Source organism: Cebus imitator, unplaced genomic scaffold (genome assembly GCF_001604975.1).
Source record: "Cebus imitator isolate Cc_AM_T3 unplaced genomic scaffold, Cebus_imitator-1.0 Scaffold32, whole genome shotgun sequence".
NCBI classification, from domain to species: Eukaryota; Metazoa; Chordata; class Mammalia; order Primates; family Cebidae; genus Cebus; species Cebus imitator.
The window spans coordinates 9,317,378-9,330,736 of NW_016107347.1; positions in this window are offsets into that span (position 1 = coordinate 9,317,378).

Sequence of the window (13,359 nt, forward strand, 5' to 3'; positions counted from 1 at the left end):
AAAGGATAATTAATTAGAATTACCACAACATCCTACTCTTCTGCATGAATTCCCATGACACTGAGAATAAAGTCCACAGAATCTTCCATGGCCCCCCAGGCCCTATTTAACCTGCCTACAATTACCTCTCCAGCCACATCTCCTGCCTCTTTCCTCCTCCCATGATACTTTAGTCATGTTGCCCTGCTTTATGTTCCTTGAATAGTCAATTCTGTCTCTTACTCTTTGCACTTTCTCCTCACTCTCCTTGTAACGTTAGTTCCATGTCCTCACATTGCTTATACACCCTTGTCTTTCAGCTCTCAATTCAAAACTTACTTCCTTATTGACTATTTCTTCCAAATTAAATTCAGCATCCTGAAACCCTGTTACAATACTTCATTTTACTTTCTTCATAGCCTTAACTCTATCTAAAAATCACCTACCACTTATTGGTTCATGTATATTTTGCCTGTTTATCACCCTGGAATATGAATTGAAATATTATTTATTTATTCTCCACTACTTGCTGAACACTATTTTTCTATAAAACTGCCTGGAACATAACAGAGCTCATTATATTTGCTGGAAAAAACAAGTAATTTGTAACATGTATATGCAAAGTATGGACTCTCAGAGGAGACTAAATATCACATCTGGATGGTGGGATAAATTGCGGTTGAAAATCTTCAAAATTATTTTCTTTATATGGAAGGTTTGTCCATACAATGTACAAAAGAGATTTATTTTTTGTTGTTTTTTGAAATTTCCATCAAATTGCCAGTACAAATCAGACCTCCAAAAAGTTTTGCAAGAACTTCCCAGAGCTGAAAAAGCAGCAAAGCTTTCCTCAAAAGAATACAAACATGCCTCCTTGAGTCATCTGTAGGCATATGCCTGTTAAGGCATAGAAGGCCTAAGTTATGGAATACATTGTTAACTACCGAACCACTGAAACAGGTTAAACTAGAAATAATGGCAAAAATCCCAACTTCCATTGTCAAAGGATCAAAGAGAATTCAAAGTATGATAGTAAGAGATCAGATAAGGACAAGCAGTGTTATCTTTTATCTCTTCTTAAATATCTTTTATCTCGTCTTAAATATATGTCCCATGTTGTAATCTCTGACCTGAACTCCATCCTATGTTTGAAGATACCTAAGGAACATCCCGTCTAAGATAACATGAAGTTATTTAGGTTTCAACATGTCTACAGTCAGATTTATCCTTCTCCAAAAAATGATTCCCCTCAGAGACCAGAAAATGTGCAATCATCTTTCATGTTTCCATCTCTTCATGCCACATGCTCTCATAGACCCAATTTCACCCACCCTGCCTCCTTGAAATGTCTTTTGGCTCTAGGTCTTATCTGAGACTAGATTTCTTGCAGCCACCACCTGGCTTAGATCCACATCATCTCACATCAAGACCATATACTCATTCCAAAGCCTGACTCTCAACTCTGACTGAGATTTGGAAAGTGACCTTACCTACTGAACTCCATCATCACCTTTATTCTCAGAATTGTTTATCTGTAAAAACAGTTTAGGGAAGGAAGCAAAATGAGAGAAGAGTCTATGAGACTTGTTTTGGTGCTGCACATGCATAACATTTTAATTAAAATCAGTGGGGTAGGGGTAGAAATCCATTATCCAAATTAAAAAGTAAGCGGAAGGGCAGACGAACATTATTGGGGAGGAGGGCTAAAGCTCACCCAATTCACTCCTTGCTGTCACTGATACTTATGGCACATTTTACTTTGTTTCTATACATACTGGCCATAGTTTCTTATTTGTGCAATGTATAGCATAGTGTGTGAATAGCATGAGGGGATTTAGATTACAGGATAAAAACCACGGCTCTTAACTATATTCCAAATACTTGTTACTACAATACATCATCTTATTCAAATTTAAACACAAAGACCCATGATGGCATGTGTCTCTACATTTTTCCTAAAATAAAACTAATATGGCTACCAAAACCCTACAGTATGGCTAAATTATAATTTTAAAAATTGTTTTTAATTTAATAAACATTGCCAAATAAAAATTTAGTAAATTTTTTAATACAAAAAATATTTTCAAACATACTCAGTAAAGTAATTATCTGTTGAGGAATCTTGATATTTTAAGAAAACATCACAATCAAACTCAAACTTATGGTTTTTCAATGACAAAAATTTGAACCTCAATGAAAGCATATACTTTAAAGGAAAGTACAAGAAGAGGTTGTTCACAGATGTGATCAAACCATTCTTAACAGTGGTCCCTGTGACACACTAGCTTAACTGGCAAGAGTAGAGCAGACTAGCCTGACATTTAAGCTCACCACATGTGGGACAGTTAGTTCCAGCTTGCTTCATGACCACAAATTATATACCTTACTCTTGTCTACCAATTAAAGTGTATGACTTTGGTTGTGAGAATGGCCAAATAAAAGAATGTGGCTGTCTTGTGACAACATCTCTACTGGGAAAAACCACCTCAAACTGCCTTGTTACTGATGAATCAATAGTGTCACTGATACATAAATGAAGACAGCATTTTAACACATTATTCTAAATGAGTATCCAATTGTTTCATGTTAATTTTATAAAGACTTTATATTTTATATTACATTATAAAAATAATTAAAAATTATATATAATTGTATTATGAAATATAAAGCTGTATTTTAAATTTTACATTTTTGAGAGCCCATGGAAACATACATACTAAAATTTAATTTTACTGCTTTCCTAATACATCTTCTTCTTATTTTACAATGACAATTTCAGATTAGTTTCTGTCGATGAGAGTAAACAGAGAAATAAAATAGTTGTGTGCATTTGAAAGATGCTGTTTCTTGAGAGTAGTCCCTCAGGACCATTTTTGAGAATATATTGCATCAGCAAAGCAGAAGTGATCTGCACTCAAAGATTTTATATAATAACTATCAAAACCATACATAATGAAGAAATGGCAAGATATACTTTCTATCTGCATAACTAGATAACATCTCTCCATATTTTAATCTCCTCTGGCACAATGAAAGAACAAAAGAAAGGTAACAAGGCTGGAATTGGTGGTCTCCACATACATATTCCACTATATCATCTAATAATCTCTTGGTAATTTTTAGTTTAATTATTCTTTAATTTATCTATCTATAATAAATCCCTATATTTCACTACTATTGCCATGAGGATGTCATATGTTAGCTTCTGGTAGGATATTATTTCCTAGAATATTAAGCTTACCCCAATTCATTCTGTTTGTCTCTATATCATAAACTTCTTAAAATACCATAGTTTGTAAACTTACTATAGATTTTTAAAAGTATGATCAAGAACCACAAGCTTACTACATATTTTTTGTGTCCAAATACACTGCCATGTAAATGTATATATAGTGTATTTAATATAAATGACAGGTATGAGAAAGAATGTTGTATGCAAAGAAAGAATACTAGTCCAGTATTCTAAAAGATCCTTATGCAGAAAGGACCTAGATGAGAAGATTCAGTGTTAACAGTATTACGCCTGTAACACTAAGGCCTGGATTTCATGACAGCATCATGGACTTTGACTGCTCTCTACTGGATAGAAATATATGAGGTCTTCTCAAATGCGTAAGTATTTCTGAAGAGATTGTTTTTACCTTCTTTCTCTTCTCACATTAAGAGAGCTAAAGACTCCATTTCCTTGTTGTACTTCTTTATATGTAAGATAACTGTAAGTTATTTTCTACATTTCAAATTTCTGAACATTTTAAGATGATAGATATACAATGACATGTTTCTTCTTAGCTTTATTTTTAAATGTGCTTTCTCCCAAATTTATTCCCAAGTCACTTCCAGCAAATAGCATTTATAATTTCTTTCAACATATATAGCAATCAGTGTTCAACCAACAATGCTCTTATGTTGTTATTATTGAAAAGAAACCCTCCATCTCACACACACACACACACACACACACACACACACACTCTCTCTCTCTCTCTCTCTCTCTCTCTCTCTCTCTCTCGGTACTAACAATGCTTTGATGATCATTTTGGTTTTAAACCTAACAAATCAGAACACCACACATCTACAACCACCTGATCTTTGACAAACCTGACGAAAACAAGCAATGGGAAAAGGAGTCCCTGTTTAATAAATGGTGTTGGGAAAACTGGCTAGCCATGTGCAGAAAGCAGAAACTGGACCCCTTCCTGACACCTTACACTAAAATTAACTCCAAATGGATTAAAGACTTAAACATAAGACCTAACACCATAAAAACCCTAGAAGAAAACTTAGGCAAAACCATTCAGGACACAGGCATAGGCGAGGACTTCATGACTAAAACACCAAAAGCAATGGCAACAAAAGCCGAAATAGACAAATGGGACCTAATCAAACTCCACAGCTTCTGCACAGCAAAAGAAATCGTCATTAGAGTGAATCAGCAACCAACAGAATGGGAAAAAATTTTTGCAATCTACCCATCCGACAAAGGGCTGATATCCAGAATCTACAAAGAACTAAGACAGATTTGCAAGAAAAAAACAAATGAGACCATTCAAAAGTGGGCAAAGGATATGAACAGACACTTTACAAAAGAAGACATACATTAGGCCAACAAACATATGAAAAAATGCTCATCATCACTGGTCCTCAGAGAAATGCAAATCAAAACTACATTGAGATATCATCTCACGCCAGTTAGAATGGCGATCGTTAAAAAATCTGCAGACAACAGATGCTGGAGAGGATGTGGAGAAATAGGAACACTTTTACACTGTTGGTGGGAATGTAAATTAGTGGAACCATTGTGGGAGACAGTGTGGCGATTCCTCAAGGACCTAGAAATAGAAATTCCATTTGACTCAGCAATCCCATTACTGGGTATATATCCAAAGGATTATAAATAGTTCTACTATAAGGATACATGCACACGAATGTTCATTAAAGCACTGTTTACAATAGCAAAGACCTGGAACCAACCCAAATGCCCATCGATGACAGACTGGACAGGGAAAATGTGGCACATATACACCATAGAATACTATGCAGCCATCAAAAACGATGAGTTCATGTCCTTTGTAGGGACATGGATGAACCTGGAAACCATCAATGTCAGCAAACTGACACAAGAACAGAAAATCAAACACCGAGTGTTTTCACTCATTGGTGTTGAACAATGAGAACACATGGAGACAGGGTGGGGAGCATCACACACTGGGGTCTGTCGGGGGGAAATAGGGGAGAGACAGCGGGGGTTGGGGAGTTGGGGAGAGATAGCATAGGGAGAAATGCCAGATATAGGTGATGGGAAGGAAGGCAGCAAATCACACTGCCATGTGTGTACCTATGCAGCAACCTTGCATGTTCTTCACATGTACCCCAAAACCTAAAATGCAATAAATTTAAAAAAAAGAAAAACTAAAAATCTAGAGATTAGAGTTTCATAAATGAAATATGATGCCTCTAGTACACTACCATCATAAGAACAGGGAAGGTCATGCTGCCTTCCTGATGCAGGCAATTGTTCATTCCAAGCACTGATGTCATAGCTGCACTCCTGTAGGGAGATTTTGAGTAGGAAATAGTTTATATTCCTTCATCTATTAGCATTCTCTCTGCCATTAAATGAATAAAATGTAAAGGCAGTTGTGATAGAAATAAAATTTGATCATGTAAAAAACATAAAAATTAAAATTAATACTCAGAGCTTTTCTGAAAATAATACATAAAATAAGGCTTTTCCAGACATTTCTGAGACATATTTTCTTTTTCTAATATACTGGATAAAAAAGTATATATAAAATATTATCTGAATTAAAAGAAGAGCCTTCAAACTGAGATATATCTATGTCTGTGGTACGTGAGGCTTTCTAAAAAATTCCCAAGCAAGGATGATATTAAGGAAGTTTATTCCTGGTATCTCAACCTTTAAATATTCATTTTTCCTACATTTTTCTCTATCTGAGACTCCAGGAGCCTTCTTTTATAATGAACTTGTCCCCTGTTGTTTTCAACAGCCAGATTAGAAAACCTCGCAAATCATGTGGCAACAACAGAAAGGTTTTGCCCCAAATAGTTAGGAATTAGAATGAGAATGAATGCTGGCATAAGGTGTTGCTGAAGATTGCCTTTCCTCAAAAAACTGCTGTAAAGGGCTCCAGTTGGTATCAATTCAAGCTGAGAACTCAGGGTACTCCCCCCTGCCTCACACCTACCCCTGAGCAACTCTGGAGAACCAGTAGTGTTTGGTTACACTATATGTATATATGTGTGTGTGTGTGTGTGTGTGTGTGTATGTGTGTGTGTGTGTGTGTGTGTGTACTCCTAGCTTTATTCTAAAATGTACTTTCTCACAAATTTATTGCCAAGTCACTTCTAGCAAATGGAATACATGTGAAATACCATATGTGCATATACTCACATATATACATGTATATACATATATACATGTGTGTACATGAATTAAAAGTATATATTTAGAATAAATGATTCAAAGTAGTGTGACATGGTAAAAGACCCATAAAACTGCATACCTCAACCATACCTCAGTTTAATTTTACTTTTAGTATATGTTGTTAAATTTTCCTTTTGTAGATGATGTACCACGTAATATTCTCAACAAAACCAAAGAAATATGTGGAAGATGTTTCTCCCACCTTGTGTTATTGAAGGTGGAAAAACATCTTTCTTATAAACCAATCGGTGAAAACTCTAATCCTATCATTAATTTTCATTTTTTCAAATTATAAAATGAAGCATCTTTTCATACATTTAAGAGCCAGAGCAGGTGTGGTGGCTTGTGCCTATAATCCCAGGACTTTGGGAGGCTGAGGCAGGAGGATCGTTTGAGTTCAGGAGTTCAAGACCAGCCTGGACAACATGGCAAAACTCTGTGTCTCTACAAAAAAACACAAAATAATTATCGAGGCATGGTGTTGCATGCCTGTAGTTCCAGCTCTTTAGGAGGCTGAATTGAAAGGATTACTTGAGCCAGGAGCCTGAGGCTGCAGTGGGCTAAGATTCTGCTGCTGCATTCCATTCTAAGCAACAGAGCAAAACCCTATCTCTAAATAAATATATATATATTAAAGAGAGCCAATTCTTTCATGAAATTTTGTTATTTTTCTTTTTTCTGCTAAGTTCTATTTTTCCCAAAAATCTGTCTCCTCATACACTAAGTTACTTTGTATCACCTTATACTATATTTTACTTTCTTGTAAGGTTAGTCTCTCTTCTTTTTCAGAATTTTTTTCAATATTTTTGCATGTTATTTTCATATATTAATTTTCTAATTTGCATCATGGTTTAAAAAACGATTCTGTTGGTGTTTAGTTCAGTTAGGAAAACTTTGGACTTAAAGTGACAAAAAAGCATTTGGGGTGCTTAAATAAAAACTTGTCTACTTTTATTTCTGTCTGGAAGTACCTAGCAGCTGGCTTTGGTTCAACAGCTCAGAGATGTTAGGCCAAGGTCTCTGTGAGTCTCCTGGCTTGTTCCTCATGCATACAACATGACGCCACCTCACAGGCATCTTATCAAACTTCCACTTAAATATCATTAGCAGAACAGTGTCAGACGGTCACATCCAACTTCCAGAGAGGGTAGAAAAGGGATATTTAGCTTTCTTAGAACCTATAATGTACACAACCAAAATAGAAGGCATTTGAGAATGGAGTTGGGTTGATAACCAATATCCATTTCTGTATGAAAAAGATAATCTTTTAAATGTGTACGTTTTTAGAGAGAAGTAACATAAATATGACATGAAGACATTGATGTCCAACTACCAGATGTGACTTCTATTTATTCGGGTCCAATTTTTCATCCCTGAGAAAAGTTTCAAATAGGTTTTGCATATTTCTTGTTAAGTTTGTTCCAGAAGTATTTACATTATTATTGTAAATGAAAGGTTTAGTTGCATTTTGTAACTGATTGATGTTTGTAGACAGAAAATCTGTTAATTTTTCATATATTATTTTTTGCCCCAGCATTTTAGTAAATTGTCTTATTTGTATAACCATTCAACAGATTCTCCTGTGTTTTCTATGGATACAATCACATCATTTGCAAATCAGATACTTTTCCCTCCTTTATAATTGTTAAACTTTTTTCCTTGTCCGATTATATTGGATAGTAACTCTCTAACATTATTAAACAACAGATGCTGTATTAGTTAAAGTATAGGCTAAGCTACTGTAAAATATAGTAATATAAAATATAGTAATTTAAGATAGAAATTTATTTCTCATCATACAGAAGTCCAAAGTGAGTGACCTAGGAATGGGCGATTCTCAATGTATGGCTTCTATCTCTTTTTCCAAAGGGGCTCCTGTGTTTGTTAACATTTCCTAACAAACAGAAAGAAAGAGAAAAGAATGCCCAAAACAAGTATCTTTATCTTCTTCAAGGAGATTTCTGGAGATTGCACATGACTCCACTTACAACTCACTGTGCAAAACTTAAGTCACATGGCCACAGCCACACTTAGCAGTGAAGCTAGAAAATATAGACTAGCTCAGCAGCCATCTATTACTAAGTGCGAGAAGGTGTCAACACATGCAATACAGTTAGGATAAAGAACACCAATGTGGTTTATATACACCATAGAATACTATTCAACCACAAAAAGGAAAGAAATAATGTATTTTGTAGCAACTTGGATGGAGCCAGAGGCCCTTATTCTAAGTGAAGTAACTCATAAATGGAAAGGCAAATGCCGTATGTTCTCACTTATAAGTAGGAGTTAAGCTATGGGTACACAAAGACATACAGATTGATATAATGGACTTTGAAGACTCAGAAGTGGGACAATGGGCTGAGGGTATACGATAAAAATCTACATATTGGGTATAACATAGACTACTTGCATGACAGGTACACGAAAATCTCAACATTTGCCACTATGTAATTCATCCATTTAACCAAAAGCCACTTGTACCCCAAAAACTATTGCAAAAAAAAATTTTTTTAAGATAATTTATCCCAACCTAGGGGAAAGTTAAATAGGAAGGGTAAAGGCAGCATAGCTCTGAGTTCATGAAGTGGCAGATACTAGGACCAGCCCTGGTAAATATCTCCTGGGCTTGCCAACACCACACAGCTGTCTATATGTATGCACTGACAGGACTAGCGCCTGCTCACAGAGATCTGCTTATGGCTTAGGCCATGAGAGTCTCATGACTTTGGGTGGTGTTGAGGATTGGCTTCTCCAAAGCATTGCTTTGATAGGCTCCACAGTGGAGTAAGAGCCCAAGCAGAGGACCTAGTGTATGGCCCTCCTGCCTCACTCCCTACCCCAAAGAAGAAAATCTGAGATATTTTGTATGATTACTAGTAGCTGAATTAAAAATCAGAAGAAACATGAGATGGCATATTTTCCCCCCACATTATACTCTTCTTGATAGTTATCTCTCAGGTCAATACAGTTTACCTCACAGTCATAAATTTCTAGAAGAATAATTTCTCTGCAGATATCTTCACCTCCTCTTCTATTTACCTCATATACAACAATATAAACTATTATACAAGTCTATTCCTTTTTTTTTTTTAATGATGGAATCTCACTCACCTAGGCTGAACTGCAGTGGCACCTGGGTTGGAGTGTAGTAGCATGATGTCAGCTCACTGCAACATCCGCCTCCCGGATTCAAGTGATTCTCCTACCTCAGCCTCCTGAGTAGCTGGGATTACAGGTATGCGCCATCATGCCTGGGTAATTTTTGTATCTTTAGTACAGACCAGGTTTCACTGTGTTGGCTCAGGCTGGTCTTGAACTCCTGATCTCGTGATCTGCCTGCCTTGGCCTCCCAAAGTGCTGGAATTACAGGGGTAAGCCACCTTGGCTGGCCAACTATTCCTCTTTACTTCAGACTCATTGGTGCTAATATGTTTTTTCAAAATATGGGCAGGCAATGGAATTCAACAAGCTTTTATCAAATATGAACTATATAGAGACTAACAGATGATCCTTGACATTGGATGGCCAAAAGCTTAAATCTAGTCTATGGATAATGTGTGTACAAATTATCCTAAAATAAGGTAATATGTGACAAGTATCACAGGAGAGTCAAACAAAAATGTTATAGAAGAGTGGAAGGAGAGTCCATTTCTGTCAAGATGACCAAAGAAATCTTAGTAAATGGCTTAGTAATTGGGCTGTCCCTGTCTGGTCAATAGGTTTGTGGTAGCTAGAGAAAGGAGGCACAGGTAATGAATACATAAGACAGACAGACTGGGAGATGAGAAGGACATTAAATTATCAAGCAGTTCAGTTTATTTGGAGCATGGGGAAACAGCTGAGCTTTAAGTAAGCAAATTCGGATGGAAAGAGATCAAAGAGATTTTATGGCTCACACAAGGAATTTTGAATCTATTCTTCAAGAAACGGAATGCACAAGATTGATAATCTCTGTAGACTGCAAAAGGGGATTAAGATCTGAAGCACAAAAGCTCTGAACTCTGAATGTGTGACTATTAGGAGAGCAGATAGACTGCCATATGTTCTCTAGCTGCACGGACTAAGTTATCCTTCACCTTGGATCTAAAATGCATAGGTGCAAATTACATTTTTCCAAAATAAAAGAGGAAGTAATTATTAGTACCTCCTCATCTGGGATGGTAAGAGTCAAAAAAAGATTAGACATGTAAAGCATTTAATACAATAACTGTACATAATAAAATAGTAGGTGCTCAGTAAATGTTAACTATTAATATTATTAATTTTAAAAGTATTTTAAAGATAACAATTAGTTGAGTTTTTGTTGTTATATACAGTGAATTGTAAGTACTCCTCAGATTTTTTTCAGCCATCCAGAATAATTATGTCATCTCTTCCCATGACACAGCATATAAATATCAAGCAATGCATTGCATGTGTTGATATATGCAAGGGGATAATTTGGGAGGTATGTACATGAACCTGCTAATTTGCTAGGAAATATTTTCTCTAGGGGGGGTTGTGATTATAGGAGGCTCTCACATTCTATCACAAACATATATCAGATGTTTACATTCTTTGACAATTACCAATTAATTTCATAAAAAGAAAATAGTAAAAATTAAATATATAACAAAGACAAGTTTATCCTTTAGTAATTCCCCATTTTAGTAACAACAAATTGTGAGCTCCAAATAATGTATATTCAGCACTATGTCCCTTCTCAGATTTGTGGTTTCTGAGGCATGCAATGATTTAGCTAGCCTTCTGTTATATGATTCTTCATGCCATCAGATCTAGAAATTACAACATAAAATGGAAGTATTAAAGACAGAGTTTGGAAAATGTTACTAATTTGGCAATATTCTTTGGACTTTTGATACCATATGAATTCTCAAACAACTATTCAATTGTTTATCTGAAAATAAATATTATCAAGTACATAGGCCTTTTCTCAGTTCCAGTAAATGAGTTAATGTTTTCCATTTTTCCAAGGATAATTTCCATGCTTTCATCCAATTGGTTAGCATTAAAAACTAATTTTGACATTGTGTCTTTATTCCTTCCACTATGTGCACATATATTTAAGAAATATTTTGGTATTTGAAATTAAAAATCCATAGTTTAAGTTTTCTGTTAATGGTTTTATAAGTTTTTTATGCACTGTGTCGATATTTGCAAAATTGCTTCAAAGGCAGTCACTTCAACCGTTATACAGTAATTCCACCTCCCCACCTTCACCCTACTCTCAAAGAAATCTTTTGGTGCAGGGAAAAGGCTAAACTTCTATAAATCTGATTTGTTTATACATTACAAATAACCAGCTAAATATACAATTTATCTTCTACAAAATTAAAATCTGAAAAATATATACTTAATACTTAGAATTTCTTAAGCCATTTAGACCCAAAGATTTATGTGAATGTCTCTAGGACACACAGCTGTTTCACGTCAGGGTCTGAGCCAGCATCTATGTATCTTGATGCTCCCTTCTAACCTCTTCTCGTTTTTATGCTCAGGAAATGTCCCCAACTAATTTTAAAACTATTTATTCATGCAATCTTTATTACTTAGCGTCTGTAATGGGCAAAGGATGCCCATCTGAATAGGCAATGCATTTGAACAGGAATCTCTTTGAAAAGTAGGCTACAGAAATAGCTTTAAAAAAAAGTGTAAAATTTTGTTATTTTTATTATTGTTATTGTAACATACATCTTGCTAATAAATTTTCATTATTAGCCCTTAGCTTCTATTCTTATATGAAATTCTAAGAGTTTATTGTTATGGTTTTAGTAGACTGTGAAATGTGACATAGCCATTGAAATAAAAAGTCGTATTGCTTTGTAAGCTCAGATGAGGGAGGAAGTAAATGTCTCTTTTCTCTGCTTGATTTCTCTTCAAGATCAAGGTCTGCTCAAAATCTGACCCCCAAAAGCAAAATGATTACTTCTACCTATATGAGTTTGATCAAATTGGGGCTAATACTTTGTTGATTAAGATTATTATTAACTGCGAAGCAGAATTGCTTCTAGGTTGCTGATAATCTAGCTTCTTGTGAAGACAAGCAAGAAAATGGCATAGTTTGCTTTAGTCACTTGGCTTTTATTTCACATTTAATTATTGTGTCATTTAAATTTAAATTTAATTTGTTACATCTGACTTATACTCAAAATCTGCCATAACACTCATTTTTAATATATTAACATATCTTATGATATTCAATAAAATTTTTCTTTCCTCCAAATAGCAAATTCTTTCAAGGAACTAAATTTGAAGAATCTACAGCAAAATCAAGATAATCTTTAATCATTTTGAATATTTATGTATGGAGTTCTAGAAAATGTATCTGAAAAGAAACTCAGGTATAATTTAAGTCACTGGACACAAACCGTTACTGAGAAAAAACTGCTTATAACATACTCTAATTCTGTTTAGAATTTTTCAGAAATTATCTAATTCACAGTTGATATTAAATACTGTAGAATAAAAAAGTAATGTTCTTTGATAATGTAATTAAGCTAAATACTTTAAATAGCACCAAGTATTACTGAATATACACCTAGTACTTTACATAAGATATTACTATGACATACACATTCTTCATTATAACATTATATTAAGATGCTATCTTTTGAACTCTACAAAATTATTAGAAGCTAAATATTTGAAGGATTCTCTTAAAATTTTATCACTTTATATATTTAAGTTAATCATTTGAAAAGGTTTTCAAAAGCCAAGAAAATGTATTTCTTCCTATATGTATTTGTATATGACAGTTTCTGCATTGGGACATTCTTGACATACAGTAATTACATGTATTGTTTAGATCTGGGCCGGGCGCGGTGGCTCACACCTGTAATCCCAGCACTTTGGGAGGCCGAGGCGGGTGGATCACGAGGTCAAGAGATCAAGACCATCCTGGTCAACATGGTGAAACCCCATCTCTACTAAAA